Source organism: Poecilia latipinna, unplaced genomic scaffold, assembly GCF_001443285.1.
Source record: "Poecilia latipinna isolate Pla-1442-1.1 unplaced genomic scaffold, P_latipinna-1.0 Scaffold911, whole genome shotgun sequence".
NCBI classification, from domain to species: domain Eukaryota; kingdom Metazoa; phylum Chordata; class Actinopteri; order Cyprinodontiformes; family Poeciliidae; genus Poecilia; species Poecilia latipinna.
The window spans coordinates 252,960-268,213 of record NW_015113527.1 but is presented as its reverse complement, the minus strand read 5'-3'; the positions used below and the strand labels follow the sequence as shown (position 1 = coordinate 268,213).

Here is a 15,254-nt window from a genome sequence, read left to right as displayed (position 1 = left end):
TATATATATATATTCATTTTGTCTTGTTTTAAGTGTAATTTTGTGGGGTTAGTTATTGACAATATCTTACTTGAGCATTCAGATCCTAGTTTGGATATCACACAGTAGTTGTCATTGAGAATCAAGCTAAAAGTTACAAAGTCAAACTACAAACAACTTAACCTAAAACCTCCTTGGACATTAACCAGCTTCTATCTGTGTTGGTTATGCTGAATGAAGAAGCTAACATCATACCAGTTACCATACCAGTTATAAGTACCAATACCAGCTATTCTCAGATAAGCTATCATTTACAGTGAGGTCGAAAGCTACTTAAATTGATGCTAAAAACTACTCAAAATAACAGCTGCTCAGAACTGAGCTAACAGCTAGTTGGATTATGGATAACTAGAACTTGGCATTCAGCTAGCAGCTACTCAGAATTGAGCTGAAGGTTCCACAAAGTAACAACTACTCAAATTAAGTTTAAAATCTAGCCAGAGATAAGATAACAGCTACTAAAGCTAACAACTTCTCAGAGTTAAGCTCATAGCAGCACACAGTGTGAAGTTGAGCTAACACAAGACATTATGTGAAGTTGGATCTACACCTGAAGGCGGTCCATGAATGGTTTGGTACAGGTCAGTTGCATGAACCACTTTTACAATAGAAACAGACAAAATATTGCACCTACTAATTTTATACCTCTCAGTGGAACAAGGAATTGTTAATGTTGCTATGCTAACCAAAGCAAACAAAATCCTCCTGCTAGTGTAATTGTTAGTTGTGTAAAGTGCACACACATTAAATTAGTTATGGTGGCCCTGTATAAATAATTTAACTAATAAGCTGATACTACTAGAAGCTATTGTGTTTAAAAATCTGTAGTACATTATAATATGCCCATATAAGTGTTGGCAACCTCAGGGCTACAGTTAGTGAAGGGGCATGGATGTTGTTTAGTTGACAGTGTAGGTTTTGTGCTGTTTGGTGGGTTTGCAGTTTGTTACTTCTGAGCCCGCAGAAAATTTCCAATATTGTTTAGAGTTTCAGGGTATGTTTACAGTAAAACACTTCCCCAGCCCACCCGGGATGCTGAGGCCTTCCTTTTCCCCAAAGACTGAAGGATTTGCATTTTTACTTGCTAATATATTTATATTCTCAGTGTTTTGGTTAAACTGTCTGATGTTGGTTGCTCACAGATGCAGACTCTCCCACTGGAGCTGTTTTATCCTAGAGCTCATTAGGTTTGCCAGTTTATTTCAGTCATGCAGGTGTTCATTTCCCATTTATATCTTCATTTTAATCTGGATGCTTTCCAGTATTCTGTGTTAAATTTCAGGAGCTTTATTGGACAGCTAGAGTATAACATATTGTAAAGTATCGTCACTTATTACCAGGACAAACAATATGTATTTATTTTTAATTCTCTTGTCACTTTTACAAACACTGTCTGCAAGGATATGCATAGTTTTTCACTCCCAGATTTTTCATTTTTGCTTTATTTGTGCTTATTTCATAATGACAATGTGCAATATGTCAGTATAGAAGCTTTGACTTGAGGTTACATTATACAAATGTAGAACCTGGAAAGACATGATACTTTTCATAATGACCTGGCATGTAAAAGCCTCCCAAATTTTGAAAGGGTGTACTTTCTTTTCACTATTACTGAACAAAAATTACTTTAATTCAAATATCTGATCTGTCATAACAAAAAAATCTGTGATTTGAACACTGTTACGTCCACCAAGGGCACAACATACTTGAGGACACGAGACAAAAGATGAGGGTTCAACAAAATATTTTATTCATAAATTCTCTTCACTTTGTTTTTCTTAATTCAGGTTCTTCTGCTTTTCTGTGAAGAAAATAATATTCAAACCCTCAAATCCCGTGTTCCAAAGAAAAATAAAGAAAACAAAACCCCGAAAGTAGTAACAGAAAGGTGGACCTAGTGAGCCGATCAAACATAACAAAACGGTACAGCAGGGGGCCAACCCTATACAGGGCCGTCGAAGCCCCTACTCGTACCGGACTAAAACAAAAATAACCTAATGCAAAAGAAAGATCGAAAACAGGACAACCGGTCCCACCAGGCCAAAATCACAACGAAAAAACAAACAAACAAACAAAGGTTAACAAAGATACCGCATGGCAGGCTGGAACCCTCAGCTGCGGCCCACAGCAGCTGGTGGTGGTGGTGGAGCGAGCGGGAGCGAGCGGAAGCAAGCAGAGAGGCGGAGCCCAGGCGGGAATGGAGGGGAAGCTCCCTACATGCCGAAAGCCAGCCTATTTATAGGCGGACCAACAGCACCACAAATTAACGTAATTAAATATCCAAAAAGAAATTATCCAAACTCCAAATTATATTTACAAAATGTCATTTAATCAAGGTCTATAAGAAAACAAAAGTAGACAAAAATCATAATGTGCCCGAAGCACATAACAAACACCTTAAAGCAGAATGAGGCACAATTTAGACTTTAAAACCATGACAGTCTCAATGATGAGGAACATCATTCGTTGCTTCCTGTCAAATAATGAACTTTTTCAATACTCAGGTAAAGTTGGGTGCTAAAACTATAGAAAAAAATAATGCAAATACCAACAATATAGTTAGTTTGTTGATACTGGTTATACCAGTAGTCATTGTGCAGTCTCACTTGCAGAAAATCACTGTTCGCATTCAACATTTTTCATTGTTTGTGCTTTCTTTAAGTGTCATTTTTGTATATTTGGACCTGTCTCATTCACAAATGACCATGAAAGAGAAATAAAACTAATTTACTGCAGATTTTTTTGTGTATTTTGAGATACAAAACAGAGTGCCACATATTATTTGTAGGATCCATAAAAAAAGAACAAGCATCTTCATTTGTAATTATTCAGAACGTAGTGTCTTTGCTTCCTTCACCATCTCACTTTCTGGTTTTACTGGTCTTTTTAATTATCTTGGCATAAAATAGCAACAATAAAGTCCTATTCAAGTGGCAAGATCAGCCTCTAAAATATGGCACCCAATCATCCGCCTTCACATCAACTGTTCAGAGCTTTATTGTCTTTAAAACACAAAAAAGGGCCCAATACAGCACAACACCAACATGATAATTTCCAGCAGAGAAAAAAGTAACAAAGAAACTTTGTCCAGATAAGGATACAGTTTTTAATTTGAGTCCTCAGCAGATCGGCAACACCCTTCATTAACCTGCCTCGACCTGCTCATTAATTCACATTCCTGCTCTAATTGGGCAGCGGTGTGTGTAATGTTCCTTCGTTCTCTTGCTGTACTTGTGGAAAAGAAAAGACGCCATGACATTGGCAGGACTGTCATGCAGCCTCAACTCAGTCTTCGTCAGCGGGGCGGCCTCTAGCCACATGTGGGGAATGAGAACTGCTTTCTTAAAAGATGAAACTCTAATTAAATTGAGGAGGTGGGAGTGACTGCCTTGCTGCATCACCAGAATAATAAGGACGTGCTTATGTAGGGCTTCCCACCTGCAAACTAATGAAAAACAAAAGGAAAAACAGAAAATCTCAGGACAAAAAGCTATAGTTAAGCTTTGAGAGTTTCATGAACACTTGTCTTTTTATCAAAGTAAATGAATTGGAGGGAATCTGTATCTCAAATGGACACGTATCACTGTGCCTCGTTCTCAACTCATGGTTTATGTAGCTGGAGTGTAGGGTTTACAAAGAACCGAAGCTGGTAAAAAAAAAAGTAGCTTGTCTGGGTTTTTTTCATTATTTAATTAAAGGGAACAAATTATGTAAAACTCACATTTTGCATAATCATTTTACTTCCATTTGGGTCTCAACTGCTTCTAAAAACAGCCCAAGTGCTTGAAGAGAACTATCCAGCTGGTATTTGGTAGTAAGTTAATGTTTTTTGGTGTCTGGAAAACAAGCTGTTTCAAAAATCTCCAAAATGTAACATCACAGCAGGCACTGCTTAATATAGGCAGAACTAACAAAACAAAAATTTCATCTAAGAATGAATTTGTGCAAAAAATGTAATGAAACATTTTTCATAGCCCATAGACCTATCTTAACCTGTTACACCAGACCCGTACATCGGATCCGGGGAAAAGAATGATGTATTTAGAGGAGCCGTCAAATTTAAAATTTGGACTTGAATGCAGCCTTCGAAGGATGTAGTTCCTGAATTTGGACACACATTACGTCTGTTTTCTAACCTTGATCCGGCAAACCTTCTCAGTAAGCCACTTCCAGTGTCCTCTCTGCTCATTATAACACAACTGTCTAAATGCTGGGTGCATTGTGTGTTTCACCCTGCAGGCTATAATTTGTCCCTGACAGATTTATAATGCAGTGTGTCGGTGACAGGAATAAACCGAAGAAAAATGTACTTGTACTACAAATAACAATCCTTTTATAAGTGAAATATAGCAATAGTGTATCTTAGTGGTGGCTGTATTTTTTTTCGTTTTTTAATTAAAATACCTTTTTTTGATTTAGGCAAAGCTGATTGACACACAATCTAAATGTCAACTGTGCCTGACACAAATATGGTAAAAACTCAGCAAGCTTATTAAAGTCTATTTAGAAATACTCCTTTATATATTTGTGCAGCACAATCATAATAAAATGTGGATATGATATATTTGCAATATTGTTCTATCAAAAATAAAAATATTCTTACACTTGTTCATAATAACTTTTACATTTGTCTTATTTTATGACTTTTTAGCACACAAGTATTTCTGTTTTGTCTCTAAATAAACATGCTTTGGCAGGTTTATGAGCTCTAAGCAAACAAAAATCATTTAAAGTAAATTGCTAATTTCAACATCAAAAATAAAAGTGACTCTTTTGTTAAATGTAAACTTGTTTAAAATACTTCTGACCTGCTGGTGATGCTTTTGCCTCTGAAACACTTACAAACTCACCACACCAATACATCATACATTCTTAATGAGACGTTCTGCTGAAGGAGAAAACCACCAACTTGGTATCTTAGTTTTCTTGTCTGCAACAAAAACCTGTCTGCTGTGGGATTTTCTGATATATTGTCAGGCTTTTTATTGAATGTCGGGTTTAAAGTTTTATGGGTTTATTCAATAATAAATCTTTGGGCCTGCACTACTAGAAGCTTAGGAAAATTTGCCAGCGGAAGTGCTTCCTGTGAAGGTTGAAAGAAATTCATATGCTAAATTATTATTAAATATAATTTTTAAATAAATGGTGCTGCTTCAACAGAACTGCCTCAGCAGTTGAATTTTTTTAAGTATGCAGTCATTGACTGCTGTTTTAAAAAAATGCGATCTATCATGAAAGCACAAAAGTCTACACAGCACAAGCTCAGCCAGAAACCAGGGCACAGAAAGTTCAAGCAACCTCCAGAGCTTGATGCAAGTTCTTGTGTGAGGGATTTGTTGGGGTAATTTTGCTGATCCGGTCTCCTGCTTCTTACCTGTTTCTGCTTAATAAATGCTGAGACTGAGGGAGTTCTGATCCCTCGTTGGCACTGACTAAATTGGGAAATGTGGGAAATAATTGTAGAGGTCTGGGAGGAGATGATCAGCTGAGAGGTATTGATCTGTGACATGCTGACCTTATCTTTTTCCTCCTTTCATAGGTGATTAGAAAAATCCACAGGTCCCTGTCAGGTACTCCAAATTAGCACTCTGAGGTGAGTGTATGTTTTACTCTTTACTCTGTGCATTTATGTTATATTGCAGTTATTTTCTGTCTGTGCTACATGGCTTCTTGGATGAAATTGCAGGATGAGCTGCTAATGATGGAGGAAAACAGTTAAAGTTTTGATTGTTCATCATAATGTTCTTTTCTCAGTGGGCTTTTCAGACAAGGATTTACCTTAAACTGGTCATTAGGTCTAACTTAAATGTCCCCTTTCAAATGTGCTTAGATTGAAAGTGAAATAAACATTTGCACTAGTAGTTACCCCTAACTACCCAGTAGCTTTGACCAACTGTTGAAGCTAATCATTCTTTCGGCTAACTGTTTCAACAGGCTGCTGCTGAGCTAAAACCCTCACCTTACTTTTGGTTAGTTCTGAGCATTAGTTAGCTCTAGATAATCATTGACATAAACTAGTCTATTCTGACTAATCTATTCTGACTAGTATCAAGTCAGATACTAAGAGTTACCTCTTTAACTAGCTGCAAGTCAGATGTAACATTTTCACTTTCACCAGCATTATTTCTGAGTAGTGGCTAGCTGTGACTAGCTACTTTAAATATCTGATGCTTTTGTTCAGAACTTTGTGAGTTATATTTGGTGTGAAATACTGATGAGTGTGGCAGTGTGAAGATTTTCCGCAGCTAGATCTATAGGTAATGCTCATTTTTGTGCTTTCTAAATCAATTCTACTTGGACAAATACACACATTGTACTTGCTATGTTGTTTATTGTTTATCAAAACCCTCACATGTCTTTCTCACCATCTCTCTGATGATTCTTTTAAGACCAATTTTCCTCCATAACCCAGTTTGTTTTAACTGAAAATTAAACTTTTTTTTTTGCTTGGATACAAGTAATTATTCAATTCTCAATACATGAACTGTTTTATCACTAAGAAAATGATGTAATCTCAGTATGTTAAAACAACAAGTCTAGAGCTGGTTGTTTGGATGATTGTATAGTGTTGAATCTGATGAAATGTAAAGTAGTTTTTATTGCTAGAAAATATCTGGATTACTTATTTAAACAAAAAAAAGAAAATAAAAAAGAACCCAGCAAAACAAACCAAAGACACAAACAGAAATACTCTTGGGCAAGCCAAACATAAAGACACAACAAAAATGCAAGTGAATATTAAATCCAAGAGAGGCTTGTCAATATTTACATCCTTAAGGAGAAAAAGGTCTCTTGACTTTTGAAAAATAAACTTCTGATGAATCGTGAGCAGATTTTTAAATATACAATACCTGGATGTTTGCACTTCAGCTTGAATGTGTGAATCTAAGATGTTGATTTTTGTAAAAAATGACTTCAGAAATGAGGTTCATGAGTTCATATGAGTGAGGTTCAAAGAATGTTCATATTATGTTTTTTTATTTGCTAAAGCATGGTGTTCTGCAATGGTTAGAAACAAGTATTTGTCCTAAAATATAAGGGTAAATAAATGTTCTTCTACATTTAAATAGCCCAAAACAAGCTAAGGCAACAAGCTTACATCCAGCATAACATTTTTATAATCAGCTTTATTTTTTTCTGCCTATTTGTTTATGCATATGCAACATTTTGTACCAGTCTCTGAATTTTGCTTGTTAAATAAACAATGATTGTGGACCACTGGGAAAACTCAGACAATATTTTTTTTTTCTCCAGCTTGGAAAATGGTATTGAATTATTATGTTTTAGGTGGAGATGCATTTTTGTTGCATTGCTGTGTTTAGTTAATATTGTTTTACAATAAATACACACAGGTTAAATGGTTCAACACAGTCATTTGGCTTAAATACAAATTGGTCTGCCGCTGAAGTAATTCCATCTCTGTTTTTCCAAATAACAACTAGTATTACTATAATTTTCTCATCCTATACTCAGTGGTACCAGACAATGCACCTGGCAACTTACTGACATGAGTTCACTCCTCCTTGGATATTAATAGTGGTATTACAAAAGAAGACAAGACTTGCATTCCCGCAACAGTATGCAGGTAGTGCAGCAGACTATCTGGACAGTATGACCAGGTTTTGAAAACAGTTCTCTGTCTCACCAACCTGAAGGTTAAAGTCAAAACGGTTTGTGTCCAAGATGTGTGAGGTCTGCAGAGATGTTAGCAGCCCTTGATCCAGACACAGTGTTGTGAGGGAAGTCATCAGTACAGTAGGTATAAAGGTTTTTGTGAAAGAAGTTTAATCATGTATACTATTTTTTTAATTACCGTAATGTATTAAAACCTCTTGGAGCAACAGCCTGCAACATTTACAATCTAAAGAGCCAATGTATCTGAATAAAAAAGGCTTAGAACCATAAATATCACCTGATCTTTAAAAAAAAAAAAAAATATATATATATATATATATATATATATATATATATATATATAAATGTAGAAGATATTTTATAAATATATTCTACATTAAATCTGTTGTAATTTTAAAAGAACAACCATTTTTATTTCTTTATTAAGAAAAAGCATTTAAAACATTTTTGGCTACATTTTTTCTGATAAGGCATGTTGATATTTGCACACAGCTTCCAGCCTAATGACAAGAAAAATACACCTAAATAAAATCTGGTACTTTTGTTGTATTTTTGTATTGGAAATCAAATGTAATTATTCCATGCAAAAACTAAAAAATAACCCATATTTTTTAAAAAGTATTTTTGAAACTTCAGTTTCTTTCTAATTTTTAGTCAGTTTTTAGGAACCACTGTTGGAAGGTCCAAAAAGCCAATACAAGATAATTGCCCATTTCTTTATACCGAGACGGCACACTGAGACCAAAAGGCTGTATGCATATTCTCAGCACTTGAGATGGTCTGTGTTGCACATTATTTTTCTGCTGCAGTTGGTTCTGTTTGAGAGTTTGCTGGCAGTATAGTAAGTCGGCTCTACAAGGTGACACATCTAGCAACGCAGCAGCATTTGTTTTTGCTCCCGGCGTCGCCTCTCTCTGCGGTTCTGTTTGATTTCATAAAGCCACTTCTGTTTTCCCACTGCAGGAAACAACTGTGAAATCAGCCTAACCGCTCTGGAAACATGACAATATGTGCCACAATAAGGCTGACTGCTCCATTCCTTTGAGCAGTACAGGAGCAGGCTCCTGGATCCCAGCTCACACCGAAGCATATGTCGTGTGGGCCTGGATTCAGGACTGGCACCTGGGCTTTTCGGCTCTGACTCCACTGAAAAACAATGGTATCATGTATGATTGAAGCAAGTAAAATACTCACCACTCTGCTGTTAGCAAATAATAAATTAAGTTCATGTGTGTAGCGCAAAGTCACAACACAAGTCATTTAAAGGCTTTGTCTCCCATTAAAACCAGAACACTTCAATCCAGATATTTTTCTGGTTCATTTTACGTCAGTCATAATCCATTATACACCATTTATTTCCAAAGTTAAAGTAGATTTGATGCTTATTCGTGAACATGTGAGAAGAACTGTTGTAATTCAATTACACTGGAAGCCTTTTGATGAGTACAAAAAGTGAGTAAATGATCTGCAAATTGATAAGCTGCTTATCAATTTGCTCTTTTACCTTTGGATGGTTGTTATAATGTGTAACCAGGCGGGACAATAAGTTATTGTTTTTACAACTGGGAGCAATGGATAAGCATCTCAAAAGCTCAAAAAATCAGAGGAGTTGGAAATAAAAGCTTAATGAATGCAGAGAAAAGAGAGAAGGAGGAAGTTCAAAGTTCAAACCATCTTTTCCATCGATAATAGTAACAAGGATCATATCTCCAACTCCGTTTCTCTGGAACCAAACCAAACGGACGGACAGAAATGTAAAGACATAAATCTACGGTAACTCTAAAGTTGAAGACGCAGTTCCTATTTTCTTATCCTTACAGTTGTACGTCATATAACCACAAATTAATATGAACCTCTTACCCTTGCTGCCAAAAATGTTAAATATTACTGACACTAAGAGAGCTTCTTTCATGACAAAACCAATAAAATATCAAGAATTCATTATAAATTAGAAAAAGTACGACATCTGCAAGATCTAGGTCTCTGCAAAATCACTTAAGGAATCAATAAAAAAACTTTCAGAGTAATAGTTTTAAGAGCAGCTTGCAGATATCTATAAAACTTTACTTTCTCACAGACCTAATTTTGTTTTTCTGGCAGTATAATGTTCAGGGAGTATTGGGTGGTGATTTTACTACTGATTATTCTGACCAAATCTGATGAAACCACACGAGTCGAAGGAGAGAAAGAGAGAGAAGAGAAAGGGAGGACTGTTGGAGGTAAAAAGAGATTGAAATGTGCAGAGATGTGGAAGGAAAGGTGAGCAGTTAGAGGAGGATGAAGTGGAGAGGACCCGATCCAGCTGCTTCTGAATGAACCACCTCAAAGTTGCCCGTTAGCAAAGCCAACAACACCGGGAGGAGAGCAGCGGCAGGAGAGCAGGAGTCAGAAATAGAGAAAGGAATTCTGGAAAACGCAATGTCACTGGAGACCAAGCGCAGGAAAAAAGGGAAAAGCAGAGCTAGACTGAAACGAAAAGAAGTAAACGCAGCATAAACACTCTGTTCTGCTGTGACTGTGATAAACACAGAAAATACAAGACAATCAGAAACAAACACCCAAGCAGCTGACTCTTAGGAGAAACAAGCTGTTTGTGTGAAAGTCAGAGGAATGATTTTCACTCTGGGTCTGGATAGAGTCTAGGAATTAGTCTACGCCCCCGCTGTGAGAGATGGAGCATTTAACATGGCCTCCACTCCCAGTCAGGGAAGGATAACGTCTCAGTTTCAAGCTAAATTGCCTTCTTCCTGATATGTACAGTCTATTAATGATGGTTCTATACCAGAAAACATAGACAAGGTAACACCATCAGATAGAACTACTGTTACCAACATGGTAACTTGGATTTCATTTTAGTTTATCTTTTCATAAGCTTTTTAAATCCAGTTAATATCATCACACATATTAAAAGGTCTCCTTTGTTTCATAAGATCCTAATTTATCTTTTATTTTCACTCAATTTTAATGCATCTTTCTGACTGGGTTTTAGTTCAGTGTTAAAAGTAATATTTTTATCATTTTACAAGTTTAAAACACAAACGTGTAACAATTCAGTGATTTTAAACAATATTATTTTATCTGCCTTTTAATATTCATATTTGTGGCTTGAATTTCAACGGTTTAATTGGCCTCCTACGTTGTTAAAGTTTAACCTGGATGTGTTGTGGAAAATTCACATTTTGGACATTTTGTACTTTCATTTGGGCCAAAGCAGTTTAAAAAACTCCAGCTGTAAGAAGATCATGCTTATTGGTGTCTGGAAAATGAGCCATTTTAAAAAACATCTAATGTAACATTACAAATCAGCAGGCACTGCCCCTCACCTAGCAACCCAAGCAGAGCACAAGAAGATTTGGTCGGCTAGTTTTACCACTGCATGCGCTGTACAAGTGTTTTGTTGTTCTTGTTGGTTGTGCAGTATACTCTGTCTGCTTTTCAGTTATTTACAGTTGTGTAACTGTGCATCTACTCGCAGCCATTTTTATGAGTGTAAATGTTGAGTTTTGGGCTGTGGTTAGCAGTAGCTTATTTGAATCTAAAGTGACAAGACACTCTCAAATAGAGAGAACTGAGCAGATTAAGTCTTATTTAAGAATGATTTGGGAAAAAATAAAAATAATAATGTCCATGTTTTGTATAACCCTTCCATCTATCCTAACATGTTCAAGGAAGCATAATAGGTCAGCCTTAATACAAGATGGTTTGAATCTATTTTCTCTCTATCATTCTCTGTTGCAGTTGTACGGTTTACAGTTATGGAGGGTTTTTGCATCTATGGACACAACTCGGGTACTGAGTCAGCTTAAAGGATTTTGCAAGGCCACGATCTATTTTCTGGCTCAAAGGAGAGATTTAGGTAAATTTATGATGGCAGAAATAAAAGAAATGACATCAAACATCCAGAAAATGCGGCTTTCCCGATGAGGTGACAATATTAGAAGGCTTTCATCTTGAACAAAGGTAATCTGTGGAGGTTCAACATCATAGCTGGTGAACTGATTTCCCAGATGAGTGAAATCAACAACTATTTCCCCCAGGTAATAATTATCATTGTGGTACACTTTTGGGATGTTCCTGACTTGGCTTTTTCCTCAAAGAGCTTGTACTATTATTGTCTTTTTCACACACAATGTGGTATGGGCTTTCCAAAAACAAGAAAGGAACCTATTTAAAATTTGTGGTCAACCTTAGAATTAAAACCAGGAAGAAGCTAATTCATCTTACTGAATGCTGCATGTGTCCGTCTTTCACTATTTTAATGGCCAAAGGAATCTCCTAAAAAAGATTTAGCTGTTAATAACTTTTGATTTTTGACTTCAATCTCAGTTTAGAAGAACAACTGAAAGGTTTTTGGTTGAAGGCCTGTTTCAGACATATTTGGATTTTATGTTATGTTATGTGTGACCAGCTGTTGGTCAGATAGCCTCACGTTTGACTAGACTATTTAGGTGTAAGGTGTTGAAGGTCAGCTATATGAGCGCAAGATGTCCAAACAAGCCCAAATCAAGGGGCGTCCATGGTTGTAATTGGAAACTGGTATGCTTGTTTGAAACATGGTGTTTTTATACCTGATGGTCTGGGAGGTTTGATTCTGGACTGAAGTTGCAACATTTCATTATTAGCTGATGAGGTAACTATTGGTTTTCACACTGCACTGTCAAATGAGTCAAATCCTTTGAAAAATCTGTTTAACTCCCCATCTGTGGCAGCGCTACTCCAAGTACCACTGAAGGAAACGGAACAAAAACCTCTGAAGAAGACACTGAGCGCAACTTCTTTCTTCACGAAATGTAAATGAGAGTAGGTTAACGTCAGATTTTAGCAGCTGTAGGAATTCTCACAAAATGTGAACAAAATGTTCACATTTTGTGAAGCACACAATTGTGCTTAGTTTCTTCTTCAGAGGTTTTCGTATAATTTCATACAGTGGTTCTTGGTGTAGCGCCACCACAGGTAAGAAGAGAAAGAGGGTTCTTCAAAGGGTTTAGATCAGTTGACAGTGCAGTGAACTGCACCAGCTGAAAATGTAACAAACATTGCAATTTTGGATCTCAATTGAACCAAATCTGTTGGAGTTTAAAAGATGTTGTTCTAACTGTGTTCTCGTTCATTCAGGTCCAAACCTGCAAACCCAAATCATGCTATTCTATTGTTAGATAGAAGGAGCTTTTTGTTTCCCAACAAGCCATATTTTCTGTTTTTCAAATCCTAACATCTAAATCAAAGAATGGTGACCTTTCTGTGTCTCTGCAGAGCATCTTCAAAGTTAAAATTCCTCACAAATCTCGTCAAAGTGGGTAAATAATTAAAATAACGTCTGAAATCCATCTTCTGCTAGACTACAGCAGCGACAGGAGAGAAAGTGAAGTTCGTTGGCATTTTAAAGCGTTCCATATGACTTCCCACAGCAGGAAACATCCTCCTGTGAGGCCTTATGATAATAGGCCCATATGTGCCGGCCGCGGTGACAGTAATTAATTGCTACACAAAACTTGCGAGGTCGCCCAGCGGAGAATGGTGACCTCCATACATGAGTGCAATGACACAGTGGGGTTTTTTTTACAGCAGCATTGGGGGAAAGACTGTGAAAGGGTTGATGGGGGGTAAATTAGCAAGCCAACCTTCCCCCAGAAGGCGGTGGGGGCGGCTTCTCACCTCGATCGTTTTGGCCCCCGGATTAGAGAAGTGAAATGGAGTGGGAGGTCAGCTGGGGATTTAATACATGCTGCTGTCGACAAGGCTCTGCCCCTACTCCCTTTGGTCAGCTCATTGTGTCTGAAATAAGCAGGAAAAGCGTGGCAGAAAATTATGGAATGGTGAAGATTCATGGAGATGTGAAGCAAATCAGCAGGAGTGCTTCAGGAAGGAGAAAGCAGGAGTGCTTCAGGAAGGATGCGGGATGAACAGCTTTCAGATGTAGAAATGAGAAGATGCAGAGGTTGACTGGGAGGAAGAGATTGCTCAGAATGGAGCTGAAAATAAAGAGGTGACAAGAGCACAAATGGAAGCCGGTGGTGGAGGGAGGAAGAGTGAGAGGGTTGATGTGACTCGACAAAAAAGAAACTAATGAACCTGCTTAAAAGATAAATGATGAAATAATTGATCTCATTGCGTCAGGGAGTCATTTCAGCTCCACGTTTCTGGCTTCGGGGCACGGGGTGATCCTGAAACATCAAGTAGCTGAGAAAAAAGGAGGAAAAATTTGTGTTATTGCTCTTTTTTTGTAAGATGTTTTAAAATAAAGTAGAAACTTCTGGGATATTTAACAGAAAATAAAAACACCATCTACAGCGTATCGTCTGGTCTGAAACTCAGTGAGAACCTAAGAGAAAACTTCGTCTGGTGGACTTTATATGGCTCCGATCGATCTTAAGTAGAAACTATGGAGACGAAGCTTGTTGAGGAGATGCAGAGTCACAGATTACCCATGCAATTTAAATAAACTAATCTTTTACTCCAGCTAAATCCTTTTAATGTTAAGATGCTAAAGACCTTGAAAGTCTTAGCAGGATCAATAAACCTTTAAAAGAAGGCAGAACAATTACTAAGGGATTAACAGGATGGGTCAGTTTACTTTGAACTGATCTGATAGTCTGATTCTACAGAGGAGTGAAAAAGTGATTTAATGTATTTATTTGGATCAGGATATAAAAAGCTTCTATAAGTAATGTCTTATGTTCTGCAGACGTAGACGGTTTCTTCTGTTTTCCAAATACAGACATGTGGGATTCTAACAATAAAGGTTGAGACATCCTATCCCCTAATAGTCTTACCTCCTTTAGATAAAAAAGCTGCAGTCATTGTCTGTAGAAACCTTGTTGCACTCATCACTTCTTAGCTGTGAAATGTTGTTTCTTGTATCTACATCCAGTTGCCATGCAATGAGATTAATATCTGGACTTCTGTCATGGGACTTTCCTTTTCCTAATGGATTTACTGGTATGGTTTTGGGTCTTTGTTATGTTGAAGGGTTTAGCTGTCCCTCAGCTGAATTTTTATACAGATTGCCTCCTAAAATACCGTATTGTACATGGTAGATGTATTCAATGACACTTCCATCTCTATGCTTCACTGTTCATATGAGGTTGTTTTCCTTGAACAATGTTTTTGTTTTATGGCAAACATGTCCTCTGTGGTGGCTTAAGCTTGAATTCACATCAGTCCTGTTTAGTCCACTTTTATCAAACTCTAGTTTGTTTGGCCTGATAGTCCAGTTTGTTTGGGGAGGTGTGAATGTGTAATCAATCTCTGATCAACCATAGAAAGTGAACTCTGACCTCCTAAAAGGTTTCTGTTCAGTTGAAGTGAACTCTTGTGCGGTTCGAATGAATTTGTGAATGCTAAGCAAACTGCAAAAGCAGGAAGCGGACTACACTACAAGGCATTCTGGGTAAATACAACCAGATCAAACATGCAGGCCTTGGGCTAGCAGGAGAAATGGTTTGTGGTGCTTTGCCAAAGTTTGAAGAGAAATACTACAACTGCTAAAATCAGACATTTTTTATCTCTCACTTTTTTTTGTATGTCAGTTTCCTTTGGTGGTTCTTGGTACAGTTCTAGGCGAGGAGGTGAACAGCTTC

General features: G+C 37.1%; 1 protein-coding gene across 1 annotated transcript in view; it reads left to right on the top strand.

Annotated features, from left to right (window-relative positions):
• Nucleotides 1-5,355: 5,355 nt before the first annotated feature.
• The window catches only part of sgcd (sarcoglycan, delta (dystrophin-associated glycoprotein)), a 173,889-nt gene continuing 163,990 nt past the window's right edge, over nt 5,356-15,254 (top strand). The window contains exons 1-2 of the mRNA XM_015048904.1: nt 5,356-5,380; nt 5,579-5,632. The gene's annotated coding sequence lies outside the window, so the exon portion shown is untranslated. The remainder of the gene's footprint in view (nt 5,381-5,578; nt 5,633-15,254) is intronic.